At 44.1% G+C, this 14,604-nt stretch overlaps 1 protein-coding gene and 1 long non-coding RNA gene across 3 annotated transcripts in view; one reads left to right on the top strand and one right to left on the bottom strand.

Moving 5' to 3' along the window:
- Positions 1-14,604, top strand: part of TMEM255B (transmembrane protein 255B) — a 661,659-nt gene that overhangs the window by 351,568 nt on the left and 295,487 nt on the right. The gene's annotated exons all lie outside the window — the stretch shown is intronic.
- LOC138526410 (uncharacterized) overlaps positions 1-14,604 on the bottom strand; it is a 136,444-nt gene that overhangs the window by 47,415 nt on the left and 74,425 nt on the right. The window contains exon 3 of the long non-coding RNA XR_011283571.1: positions 4,571-4,714. This is a non-coding gene — a long non-coding RNA (uncharacterized lncRNA). The remainder of the gene's footprint in view (positions 1-4,570; positions 4,715-14,604) is intronic.

Below are 14,604 nucleotides of genomic sequence, written 5' to 3'. Positions count from 1 at the left end.
AAACTAGAAGTGAAACTGGATCCGGATGCACAAGAAACAGTAATGTCAACAGGAGAAGTGGAATAATTCAACATACAGCAGATACAGGAGAACGTTTTCAGAGATGTGGGATATGTAAGGGGTTTTGTATATCAAATCAGACTGAAGATGGGATGCAAACTAGTTGCACAAAAAGTATGCGATATATCAATTGTTATGAGGGAAGATGTGAAAATAGAACTAAGGAAATTAAAAGAACAAGGTATCATAGAGAGAATATATGCCTCAGATTGGGTGCCACCACTTGTAGTGGTAAGAAAGGCATCAGGTAAAGTAAGAAACTGCATTGACATGTGTTTTACAAATGTGTTACACCGGAAAAGCGTTCACTGCCAAATATTCATGAATTTATAACAACAATGGGACCAGCAAGGATTTTCTTGATGCTTGATCTCACATCAGACTCAGACTATCATCAGATAAAATTACATAAAGAGTCAAGTCATTTAGCAGATTGCATAATGCAGAGGGATTATTTCAATATGTAAGTATGCCATTTGGGCTTATATCTGCAGCTCCAGTCTTCCAGAAAATAATGTACAAAATATTTGATGGCGATAATCGAGTTTTATTTTTCCAGGATGATATCAAGTGTATGTGGGTGTTAAACAAGGCTGCATCCTTGCACCTATATTGTTGAATCTGTATATGGCTGATCTGAAAGAGGCTTTGGTTGTACCTGGTACAGACTCCATCAAATTTGGTAGGCTTGCGGTATCCTGGCTCTGATACACAGATGACCTGCTGATCTTAGACTACACCCCAAAGGGTTTACAACTCAAACTTGAAGCAGTGGGTGTGTTCTCTGAAATAAATGCTGATAAATCAAAAATCATGGTTTTTGGACCCACAAATACGGCAACAAAGAGATATTGTTGGACGATGAATAATAATAAGATTGAGCAGGTTACTAAATATAAATATCTGGGTGTCGGACTTGATGAAAAACTGGAGTGGCGTGACCACTGGGAATGTGTGTGTAACAAGGTTAAACAGCAGATTGAGGCATTGAATGAATTTGCTGGAAAAAGTATTGGTCACTCACATCAAGAGTTTGCTGACAATTTATCAGGCTAAGGTTATGTCTTTAATTTTGTATGGAGTGAAAATTTGGGGTATGCGATACAGAAGTATCCCGACTACTCTCCCAATTGAATATATATATATATATATATATATATATATATATATATATATATATATATATATATATATATATATATATATATATATATACCTGGAATTTAATATGATAAGTGTAGAAACTGTTTTAGAGAAAAGAACATTATCATTTGGCTGCAAGTTATTGTTTGAAGGCGAAGGAACGTTACAGGGTAGGATAGCTCTTGAATAATCCATTGTATCCTTTTGCATTAAGGGTGGTTGCACAGAAGGCATAAAATCAGTTATATATCACTGGACATTAGTGATGGGTTTACATTCCTTTGATCTACCCCACAAAGCCTTCATGGGGCAGGTGAAAATAAACACTAAACAGTTATGATGTGGAGCAGGTTACTGTCTGTCCATCCACTAAAGTTAATAGTGGGCTCTTTTTGGATTATTGTATTGGAAGATTCATCCGCCCTAAATACATTGAGGCTTATCGTCATGGTTACATTGTAGGGCATTATATTCATATCAAATTTTACCTAGTGGATACCCTTGAAATTATAGGTGTACGTAGGGGCTTGAGCAGGTCCTCCATAGGCTGCATATTGTGTGATGATTGTGTGCTCGAGACTATCAAGAAGTTTTAAGTCACCAATTCATGAAAACATATACTTGGGCATGGAGGGACAAAAGAATTTACGACTTATGGCTGAATTTTATGGCTGGAAATAATTGTGATCTAATATTTTATATGGTTACTTTTCATGACTTTGTAAGGGGCATCTTAAATTAATTGGATTGTTATTAAAATTTTGTATTTTCCTATTTCCTCTAATTGTATTGATTGAGTAGTTTTTGGTATTATGTTGAAATTGTGATATTGACGTCTTAATTGTATATAAGGTCATTTATATGGCTATAGCTGTGCAATAAAAGAAATAATAATAAAACATGTGGAAAATATGCAGCAACACAATGAGAGTCTTGAAGAAGTTGTGCAGAAACCTGAAGATGTGGGAATGACAGTCAGTAGAGAGAAATGCAAGCTAAGCAGAAGTGAAATTGAATATTTAGGCCATGTAATATCTAAAAAAGGAATTTACCCAAAAAGAGATTTAATAAATAGTACAGAAAATACACAAACTCCCATCAATAAAGAACAGATTAGAAAATGTTTAGGAATGGAGGAATACTATTTCAAATGTATATCAAATGTTACACATAACACAGCAGCAATGAAAAACTTAGTGAGAATGGGATAATATTCAAATGTGACCAAGAGTGTGAGAAAGAATTTAACAACATAAAAAAAGCACTTGTGAGTGCACCGGCTTTGGATAACAACAAGAGGGAGAAAGACAATAATTACAACAGATGCCTGCCACATCTGTCTGGATGCAGTTTTGACTCAGATTTGGAAGGGAAAAGTACACAACAGCCTCTGCTACAAGACTATTGAAAGGCTCTGAGAAAACATATTCCACAATTGAGAAGGAAACATTAACAATCAAATGGGCTACTGGCAAATTAAGATAATTTATTTGGGCTACAAGATTTGAGATACACACAGACCAGAAGCCTCTTGTAGAGATATTAACGTTGAGTCGAAGGATATGGACAAGGTGTCTGCCGGGATGATTAGATGGGGGACTCATTTATAGAAGTACGATTTGTCAAATGCTGTACATACCACAAATAAAGAACTACACTGCAGATTGCTTCTTCTTTGTTAGTTGCCATTCTCGAAAAAACAATCAGGCAGGAAGAATAAGAAGTAGTATTATAAATAACAGACAAGGTGATTCCAGAAGAATCGAAAGTGGCCATGGAAAATGATGCAGCGATTACAGCCATCATTAAAGGTTTGAACGAGAATAAAATAAGCAACACATTTCTTAAAGAAATAAATATGGAAGCATTGTGGAACATTAAAGACAAGCTATATGTGCAAAACAAAATATTGCGAGAGAGGAGAAAAGATACTCCCACCAGAAGGAATCAGGCAGCATATAAATAAGTTTAGGGAACCAGGGACACCAAGGAATCATGAGAACAAAGTGAAGATTCAGAATGGCAATGTGTTGCCGGGGTGTGAAATACAGAGAGGAAGAAGCAATAAGAATATGTATACTTTGGAAAAGAGTAAGAAAAATATGTGTAGGTAGAAAACTGCCAATGGCTGAGACAGTCATACCACAAAAACCATGGGAAAAATTGGGTATGGATATAGTGGGTCCAATATGGAGCGGTTGGACTAAGACATATTGTTTAGTAGTGATTTATTTGTTAACTATGTGTGCAGAGGTACTCATAACACATTATGTTATGGCTCAAAAGGTAATTGAGTTTTTAGAAGAAATATGCAGTCAAGAAGGATACACAAAGACCATATTAATTGACAATGTGTACAGTTCAAATCATTTGAGATGAAGAAATAACTATAAGACCATTGAACATTACACAAGTGAAAATATACCATCACCAAACTAATGGGAGTGTGGAAACGTTCAATAGAATCATCAAGTAGGCAATAAAATGGGCATGGGTGCACAGCAGAGACTGAAAAGTGCAGTCAAAGAAATTATAGTGACGCATAGGTTCACACTGCACGCCACAAGAGGGATCTCCCCTTTTGTATTTAGTTGAGGCAGTAAGCCAAACAGACCATCCCTTGAATGGTTAAGGAAAGGAAAGCGGGCAGAAATAAATAGAGACATTGTAGAAGTCAAGATCAGAGAAAGTGAAAGATGAACTATTAAATGACAGATTATGAGTAAAAGTTAGGCTCTGTCCTCAAGCAGGGGAGTGGGCCAGAATAAAATTGCAAATGGCAGTCAGGGAAGAGGGTAGTCAGTGCTTGAGACATATCAATATTTAGGAGGTGTATGGAAGGGTAATCAGGACTGCAGATGGTAGGATATGGAGCATGGAGAGAGTAAATGTGATGTGAGGTAGAGTGCACAACAATGAACAGAAGGAGGCAAGGAGTGATCAACCGGCAAGAATGTCCATGCCTTGGAAAACAGTTATTGGACCATTGATTTCTAGATGTGGCAGAAGATGCAAGAAGCTGAGGTACCTGGAAGACTATACACTGTGATGGAGGAGAGATCATCTTAGTAGGAAAGAGGATGTGTGGTGATGCCATGTGGAAAGGAGAGCTGAGAGAGCATTGAGGAGGATGGGAAGAGGACAACGATTGCGAGTGTACAGCAGAACTCCATACACCTAAAGATATACTTAAATAAATATATAAAATAATTCTTACCATCCGGGCCATCATCACTACAGGTTCACAAATCTTATTTAGGTGAATCAGATACACATTATAGATCATACATGTATTTACTGACTAATGTAAATCACAGGGTAGAATGACTGCTGTTTCTTTTGCTCCAAAATGTCCTCAGACTCTCACCATGTTAACATCTTCCTTCATGTGGTGTCCTGAAGAAAGTTGCCATGCTTTCATGTGACTTCCTAGGCTGAAGCCTGTTCAAACTTCTGTAGTGTAGACATCTGTCCTCCACATCAAACTTTAGGGAAGGCCAATCATAAAATCCTGCAAAACAATTCCATATCTTCTTAAAGTGCTCACACCATATACTTACTATGTTTCATTAAGAATTCTGCCAATTATGCATTACACAAAACTTCACCGGAGAACTGCAACCATTTTATTGAAATAATTGTGAAAGATGATAGCTGTCAAAGAATGTTAATTCACTAATATTGCACCCCTGCCTCTAACACTTTACCTCTCTCCTCCCCTGTTTTCATTCTGTAACATATCACTTACCTCCCCGTCACACCCCCCTCCTTCTGCTAAGATCATCACACAAAAGGTTAAACTAACAAACACCTTGAATTTGTAAGGCAATCCTTTCAATTACAGCATAGAGACTATGGGCCTCATTACAATGAGTGCGGTAGAGGGTAAACAGCGCCGGTAGAGCTGCCGGCGCGGTTAACCCTCTACCGCCTCATTATGAGGTCTGCTCGCGGGTCCCGCTACGGACGTCTGGTAAAACCAGGCGTCCTTAATGGGACCCGCTAGCAGACCAGGATGCTAACAACGGGCCCGTCGTTTACGGGCCCGTTGTTAGCATCCTCCCCATTCCCATTGAGCCCTATGGGGGCTCTAATGGGATTGGAGATGTACTGGGTCTGGGTCCCAGGAAAGGGAATTACCGGGCCCTCCAAGGTCGGAATGGCCCGGTAATTCCTCATTCCTGGAACCCTTACCCGGTACCCGGTACCCGGTAGGGGGGTAGCCATGGCGCTAAAAGCGGCATGGCTACCACCATACTCGTAATGAGGCCCTATGTGTCCATGGAAGTCTACTAGAAATAGCATCAGCTGGCTGGAGCCCTGTTTCTGTATTCATACCTGACTCTGAGCTAAATAACTCCATGCTCACACTCTGAGTTATTTCCCCTGCTCATATTGGCGAGTGGTAAAAATCACCTCTCTAACCTTTCCGCAACATTTCTTTGGTTACACAAAATGTGCTGTGTCATTAAACAAATGAGGTTAGTACCTGGAACTAATGGGAATCCTGATGCACAGTGGGGCTACCTCTGCTATAATGGCAACGGAGTGAGTGCCCCTGTATACAATGAGAAAGCCTAAGGCACAGTGGGGGTCATTTTCGAGGGAAGGGAGTGTGTTGAATGGAGGAGTAAAAGTGAGGCACAATGCTTTTATGCCTCCATTTAATGCTGAATAGCTCAGGGGTAACGCGCTCGTCTTGGAAGCAAGACAATGCAGAGCAACACAGGTTAGATACCCAGGTCCGCGCTTAGAATCCTTCCATGGGCACTATTCCAAATGGACCCCAGACACCACCTTTGAGGAACTTCTTCCCATCACTTGATCAAAACTCACATCACACCTTTACTTAGTCAAGTCAACTATCTGTGCCCTCGAACCGAAACCCTTTTTCCTTATACCTGTGATTTTCCCATAAAACTTACCCTCACCTATCTCTTTAATGTACGCCTTGTTTCTGTCAAAGATCCCAGTGCCTTAAAGATGTACTGCTAACACCATTTACAAAATAGCTACTCCTTCTAACTACCTTCCCTTCAGCTGTTTACCCATCTCACTTCTTCACTTTGCCTCTAAACAACTGCAAATTATGGCTTACAGATTCACACTGATGTATTTTCATGTGCCACACGTTCGTGGGTCATTTATGATATGGCTTTGACCCACTCAATTTCAAATAAACAGCCTTTTCCAAAGTCTCCAATCACACCATTAGTGCGAGAGCAAACCCATTGCACTCCCGACTCCTCTCACTACATTGGCTACATTCCACGCAGTCAACCACTCTATGACAAGCTGTGGCTGCGGTGTTCTGCACGTTACACTGTTAAGCCTATAGTGCTATTGTTGTTTTACACCGTTGCTCCTACACTTGGGGAACTGTGGCATGTAGGCTGTCTATAGGAGGAGAGGTCACTGACGACCCATGTACTGTCTGGGATAATCGGGATGGTGAAGGGACAGCAGAAATTGGATCAGTTTTTGGGTGGCAAGGGGAGACCTTTAAGGGCCACACAGCAGCCGCAGCACTTGCGTGAAGAGCCTTAGGCGGCGGCTTCTGCGGTGGGCACAATTACTATGGAGGGCCTTATGGCAGCTACCCAAGACTCGAGGACCTCGACTGGAAAACAAGGTTCAGACGGTGGGCATTGTAGTCTCCCTGGTGCAGGCGGATCTTAAGAAGGGGAACGAGAGAGTCACCAAAGTCAAAGAGAGGGTGAGGACACTCAGGATCTGGTGTCAATGTTAAAGGCTAGGGTTGACGCCCTCACAGCAGCAACGAGACAGTAGAAAGTCAGAACGGAAGATTGGGTGAGCCGCTCACGATGTTGCAATGTAAGGATACTTGAAGTGGCGGAAAGGTGAGGAATTGTACCTTGAAAAGCTATTGACTGATACATTGGGTATACAGGGACTATCAAAATGGTTCACCATTGAAAGGGCTCACAGGGAGCCTGGAAGGAAGCCGCATGTTGGGGCTCCCCGCATGCATTAATTGTGAGGTTTTGAGACAGGGAAGCTGTGCTGCAGGACGCCAGGAGGAGCTTCTCCTATTAAGTAGGTGCATCAAGGATCCTGATATTTCTGGACTTTACGCAGGAGGTGCAGAGACAGTGTAAGTCTTTTGAGGCTGTGAAGAGGAAACTTTGGTAATGTGACTTTAAATACATGCCTGGCTATGCAGAAGGTTCTGACGCAGGATAGGTCCTTCCCCGCAGGAGGTATGGGACTGGTGGGAAAATCAGGTGAAGACCAACGTTCTACAGAAGAAGCCTGGGCGAATGCCCTTGGGATTGTGCTTGAACGTTCACCTGCTGTTTCTCTGATGTGGGGCGTCATTAGGGGTTGGTAGTTGGATTGGTATTGTCTTGGTTGTCTTTTTTGTTTTTCGTTTCTGGAGCTGGTGCTGAGATGTCGACGGGGCAAGTGGAACTCCATCTTGGAAACCTTGTTGCGGGTGGCAGTAAATGCACACGGTCCGAGCACTTGGCCACACTACGAATTATTAGCTGTGCGAGGGATTAATAGTGCTGTGAAGTGAAGTAAAATATATTCTTATTTGATTAGGCACAACGCTGTTTGGACATATTGCAGGGAAATCATCTGATAAGTGCAGAGGTACTTCGACTCTTTGTGAGGTGGAGGGGAGTGTGGTTGGCTCATCAGTCTCTTCCTGTGCACGGGGAGTTCTTATAAGGGTTTGGGATTTGGTGCCTTTATCGATTTATGAGACACTGATTGAACTGGATGGGCGATATGTGCGGAAATTGGGCAGATTCATGAGCCGATCAGTACTGTTGTTGGGTACCTATGCTCCTAACGTGGACCTGGCAGACTTTTCTGAAGGTATGAGTGTGTTTATTGTATGGCATGGAGTGGATGGGGTGTGTTGGGCTGTGGACTTTAACTGTGTTTTATGTAAGGAACTGGACACACTGAATAAATGTACTCGCCCGCCGAATCGGGTGACTAAGATACTCTCCAGGCTGTCAGATCTTATTGATGTATGGCGACTAAAGCATGGGACAGAGTGATGTTACTCCTATTATTCTGGAGTCCATGATTCCTTTTCGCGTATTGATTCTACATTCTGTGGGGAAGAAGAGGCTAGGTTGGTTGTGGGTGCAGAATTTGTGGACAAGACGTTATCTGTCCATTCACCCCGTTGGTTAGAGATATCGAAGCGGCTTCTGGTGGCCCCTATTCCGATGTGAAGGTTCAATAATACAATACTGCAGGACAGTGTTTCGATCTTCTCTTAAAGATGACATTATTCAGTTTCTTGAGCATAACGGGGAGTCCACTCACTATCGATGTACTGAATGAGAGATGCTGGAGGTGTTTATCAGAGGCCTCTGTCTTTCCGTTAGGGTGGGTGTATGCAGAGCACCCACCAATACGGTCCAGAAGCTGGAAGGGTATATGGTTAGGCTGGAGAGATTAAAGGGTATTGGGGAGGATGTGCAGGCCTCCAAGGGTCAGGTGGGGAGAGATATGGCCGAGGGACATGATAGATTGAATGTTTTTGAATATGCAGGATATGTGGAGTGCAGAAGGTGTTGGCCGGGCTAGCTCCTTGCATGGTTGGGGAAGCTGTAGGGGGTAAGCGGTCATGGGATGGGATAAGTGATGGGGATATGTTGGTTAATCAGGAGCATATTTGTAAGGAGTTTATGGGACTTTTAGAGAGGTTGTATTCTAGAAAGGAAGGGTTTGAGTTGGATCGGGCTGTCAGGTGGTTTGATGAGGCTGGATTAGACAGACTGGTGACTGAATAGGGGGAACGAGCTTTGTGCAGAATGTGATGCGTGCAACTGATAGTTTGATTCTGGAGAAGACTCTGGGAATTGGTGGCCTAACGGTGGATGATTATAGGGCATTTAAGGATCCTCTTGCTCCAAAGCCTCTGCAGGTGTATTTGGAAGCGTTTGCTTTGGGTAGGTTTCCGAGTTCTGTGCTGGAGGCCCTGCTGGTAGTTCTCCCTAAAGCAGGCAGGGACGGAGGGGATTGTCCATGATCATTGTGATATCAAAATTATGTGTACTATACTGGCTCACCATCTTCGAAGGGGGTGCAGAAGCTTGTACACCCGAAACAGACTAGATTCATCCTAAGCAGGAGCACTGGTGATAATCTTAGGGGGCTTTTCCTTATCCTTGATAAGTTCCGGGCCTCTCCGGACAAGCTGGTGAGTGTTAATTTGAACTCCATTTGTTGCGAGTTTCAATGGCTGGTTTTGGAAAAGATGGCATTGGGTTCTCAATTTATGGGGTGGGTTAAGTTGTAATATGAAGGTCCACTTCTAGAGTGCGGGTGAATGGGCTTGTATCCTCAGCATGGCTGGTCCAGAGGGGCATGTGCCAGGGCTGTCCTGTTGCCTTTGATTTTTGCCCTAGTGATTGACCCATTGGCAAGAGTGTTACATAGAAGGCACAAGCCTGTTGGCATAGCGCTTGGAAGGGTGCCATACTGCATTTCTCTGTGTTCTGATGATATATTGTTGTACGTTCGGGTCCGGATCCATAACCTGGAGGCTGTTTTGGGGTCGGGGAGTGAGTATGGTGAGTTGTCCAGATTGTTGGTCAATAGGACGAAATCGGCCATTTTTACCTTGTCTATGGGGATAGGGGACAGATTGCAGCATTTTACGATGGAATCCCTAAGTGACGGTTTTAACTATCTGGGGATCATGGTGGAAGGTAATTGGCAATGGGTGTATCAACACAATGTGGAAGATGGTATGATAGCGTTCAGTAAATTCACTGATTTTTGGGTGAAATATCTTTTGTCTGTTTTTGCACTAGTAAAAATGATAGTTTTGCCACGTCTGCTGATGTTTTTCAAGTCATGCCCACGCCGTTACTGAGTTACTTTTTTCAGAAGATCCATATGATAATGGGGACGTTTTAGTGGAAGGTAAGAAAACGTAGAGTGTCTTTGGAGACTTTGTAGCTTCCTGCGCGGAGGGCCGGTGTAGGTGCGCCTGACTTTCGGTTACACTGTTGGGCAGCTGCCCTCCAGCACCTGGTGGACTAGTTTATGTACCTTCAGGCAGACGCGGTCACTAATATGATTACTTTTGAATGATGGCCACTCCAATTGTTTGAGGTAATTGGTGCCCGAGAGGGGAAATGAGGTTACCTGTGTCTCCGGGAAGCACGCTGATAGAAATAGGGAAACAGGCGACCAGAGGAGACGGACATAAATTACTTTTTTGATCAAAAATGAGTCTTTCTTGTGGTAGGTTAGGGTATGTAGTGGGTAAGAGAAGGCTTGGAAGCATTGCCCGGATAGGATGGGGAGGCCAGATTGAGGACAAGGGTGATGGGGCCACCACGTATTCAGCTTTCTGAGAAGCGCATCCCAGTGTACAACTTAATTTTTTGAGGTTTGCCAGGTTGATGGCTGAGGTTCAAGGGATGGGTTCCAGTTGCATCCGGAGAAACATGTGATGAATGTTGCATTGAGGGTAGCAGGCGTGTCACCGAGATTCACGTTGCAAGTAGGGAGAGGACCTAAGTAACCCGCTCACTGACAGTGAATGGATTAAGACTCTTGCGCATGTGAAACAGGTATTCAAGAATCCACCTTTCCAGTGAATCCAGTATAAATGTGTGATGCCCTCATGCTTGAAGCCAGTTGTGGTTACTAAAATGGCCCACGGGTCAGACCCTAATTGATGGAGATGTAGGAGATAGGTTGAAAGATATCAGCATATATGGTGAGGTGTGCAGGGATTCAGGTATTCTAGGATGGGGTGTTAGGAAAGTTGGTGGAACTTACCGCACTACCAATACAGGCTACTGTCCGACAGTGCATACTGGCTTTACTCCCCTGTAAAAAGGGAAAGAGGAATAACATGCTCACTTGAGTACTGTCTCTGGGGTTGATCATTGATAAACGTACCATTGCAATGGCCTGGAAGGTGCCGGGGAGGACAGGATAACAAAGGCGAGGTATTGATGTATTTTGATCACGGGCTCCATGTCGAGCTCAGCGTTTAAATGTTGTGTATTATATCATGTGACCCACTGATGTGATTCTAACGGATTGCTTTTAAAGCATTTGCTCCTGTCTTAGTCTTATTGTGGTGTTTTCTTTTGTTATGTAAGCTCTGTAAAATAAATAAATAATGTATTGAAGTAAAACTATATTAAAAGAAAAGCGCAGTATTGGAAAGGGTGTCCCTGGTGACATAGAGCCATGTGGTGACTTTAAACTAGCCTCTCTACTGCCGACATTTTACAGTTTGCCCCTGAAGACACACATTATTTGCTTCCAACTTAATGGCAAGCTCTACTTCTACAGTGACCTCTTCCTTTCAGTCCATGCTTGACTCTGCTTTGTTGATATCATCCTCTCCTGGATAGTGTGTCACCACCAAAGCTGAACGAGAAGATGAGAGCTTCGGTTAAGGGTTGCATTATATGGTAATTGCCCGGCATCCTGAAATAATGGCCTGACCCAAGCAATGGCATTAACGAGGGTGGTGGGCAGTTACCACGCAGTATGCAGCCTTCCCCTGAGGACTTTGCCATTAATTAGCACCCCTGGCGTGCTGGCAAAATGGCAGGGTGAGGTAGGAAAATTCATGGGCAAAGTGAGGCAACGTGATTTGCGTGCAAGATCAGAGGGCCCGTTGGGGCGAAGGAAGGAGGATGGATGGGCCAACTGGCGGACACTGTTCCGCAGATGTATGATGCAAGTAACAGATGTGTGCTTATGTGTTATAGGATATGTGAATAATACCGGACATCTATGATCGCCTCTGTTTGGTCCCATTAGAGTGACCAGGAACGTGTTGTAACGATCGCGAATGGTCTGGTAAGATGTGGGCACTCCTACAATGATATTGCCGTGGTAAGAGTAAAGGGTGACAAATGCATGCTGAGTTCTACTTCTGACCCAGGTATAAATTGCTGGTCTAGTAACAAGGCTCACATCCTTGAAGGGGTTGGTAAACTATGGGGCCTCACACAAGGACATGCCAGTGGTAAGACTGAAGGATGGGAAAGTTATACAAAAGGTGTACAGAATTTTGAATTATGTTTTGGCTACAAGTTAAGGGTCGGGGAGTGAGGGAGGGGAAAAAATGTAGGCCATTCAATAAAGGGTCCTGCACCTGGAGGAGCAAGTGCCGTTTCTCTCATCAATGTTTTAGATGTGGAGGCAGCCACCCAGCCATTTCCTGCTCCAAAAACTCAGGGCGGACTCAGGGCGGCAGGAGGGCAAAAAGGAGGGAAATGAGGCGGCTTGGTCGATGGGGCCACACCCGGTGGACAGGGGGTGCCCCTTGAATTTCCGCAGGAACGCCTGAGTGCTGGGGATAGGCAATTATTGTGGGTAGGGTTCTCTCAGGGATTTAGGATGACTTAAGGGCCCCTTGTGGAGGGATGGCGATGAACACCATGTGGCAACTACATCACCAACGGAGCGGGATGGTAAGTGGTTGGAGCATGGGGGCATTCGGGATAGCGTGGGGGGGCCACCCCCAAAGTGTGGCGGAGTTAGGGGCAGTCCTAGCCAGGGAGTATGCCGCGGCTGGAATTGTGGGCGGTTTTCCGATGGCCGTACTCAAGCCAAAGTCGGACGACGGGCATTGGATCCCTATGGACACTGGAGACTCCTCACCTTCATGTGCAGTGGCCCGAGGGAGAAGCACTCTGTGCAACAATCTGGCGCAAATGTCCGGTGCCTTGCGACATGCATGGAGGCAGCAAAGGGACACCGGAACAGTCAGTTTTGCCCCACTTTTTGGGGGCTAAGCGTTTTGTGGTATAGATGATCAGGAACCATGGTGCTTTAGGGGCTGGGACTGCCCCCTATGTATTGTATGCTCCAATAAACTGTGATCTGTGTTTCCAAAAACGTAAACTGTTGTCGGACTGTTATTCACTGACTGCTCAGGTTTGGGTTCCCAAGTTATGTCATCCTCACACGACAGGGGGGGGGGGGCGCAAATGGGGGCTGACACCGCTATATCATGTGACACACTGATGTGATTCTAAAGGATTGCTGTTAATGCATTTGCTCCTGTCTTTGTCTTATTGGGTTGTTTTCTTTTGTTATGTAAGCTGTTGTAAAACAATAAAATAAATAAATAATGTATTGAAGTAAAACTATAAAAGCGCAGTATTGGAAAGAGTGTCCCTGGTGACATGGAGCCATGTGGTGACTTTAAACTACCCTCTCTGCTGCCGACATTTTACAGTTTGCCCCTGAAAACACACATTATTTGCTTCCAACTTAATGGCAAGCTCTACTTCTACAGTGACCTCTTCCTTTCAGTCCAGGCTTGACTCTGCTTTGTTGATATCATCCTCTCCTGTTTAGGGTGTCGCCACCAAAGCTGAACGAGAAAATAAGAGCTTCGGTTAAGGGCTGCAATATATGGTAATTGCCCGGCATCCTGAGGTAATGGCCGTGCCAAGCAATGCCATTAACGAGGGTGGTGGGCAGTTACCGCGCAGTATGCAGCCTTCCCCTGAGGACTTTGCCATTAATTAGCACCCCTGGCGTGCCGACAAAATGGCGAGGTGAGGTAGGAAAATTCATGGGCAAAGTGAGGCAACGTGATTTGCGTGCAAGATCCCAGGGACCGTTGGGTGACGGAAGGAGGACAAATATGGCAGGGAGGAGGTGGCGGGAGACCAGCAGAAGGAACAGCACATAACGACCGGGGAAAAGCATGGTGATGGGCAGCGGGGCGTGGGAGATGAGGCCTGCTCAGGCAAGACTGGAGGAGCACAGCCGTGGCAGAGAGTTATTGGACCGGAAGCAGCAGCCGTGGGACGCAGGGAGCACAGGCTTTTCATGGCAGATAAAGCCCACATTCTTTTCATTGTCGTTGGCTGTCACACATTCTAAGGGTGCTAATAAACATAGGCGTAGGAAACGGGGGCCAGTGGAGATAAATATGATTTATAGCCCCCATCCCCACAATCTAAGCAGAGCAAGGGAAAAGATGGGCAGTTTATTTTTCCATTGCAAAGCAGGGCTGTTTTTTCAGAAATTTGCATTGCTTCTTCCAAGTGGTCAAAATAAAGGCTTCGATTTCCTTAAATTACAGTGCTCGTTAAGGTCATTGTCCTGGCGGAGTTGGGGGCGAGTGGGTGCGCAGCTGGATGCTGTCACAACCCCTCTCCCCTTCCTGTCAGAGGCTGGAGGGCAAATCCAAAAACTCAAAAACAATCTGCAGAGCATCTTTTCAAAGGTACTGAGAAGATTTGAGCTTTAGGCCCAAAAAGGTACATCATACACTGTATGATTAAGAGTACAAATGTATAGATATTTAAATAAAATCACTTTTTAATTTTTGTAATTTGCTATATCAAATTAATGCCTTTGTAATAAAATATTTCTGTGAAAAATGTCACTGTCTAATAAACACAAGATGACATG

Source organism: Ambystoma mexicanum, chromosome 7p (genome assembly GCF_040938575.1).
Source record: "Ambystoma mexicanum isolate Mex_15411 chromosome 7p, UKY_AmexF1_1, whole genome shotgun sequence".
Lineage (NCBI taxonomy): Eukaryota > Metazoa > Chordata > Amphibia > Caudata > Ambystomatidae > Ambystoma > Ambystoma mexicanum.
The sequence above is the reverse complement of the archived record's forward strand: the minus strand, read 5'-3'. Positions and strand labels throughout refer to the sequence as shown.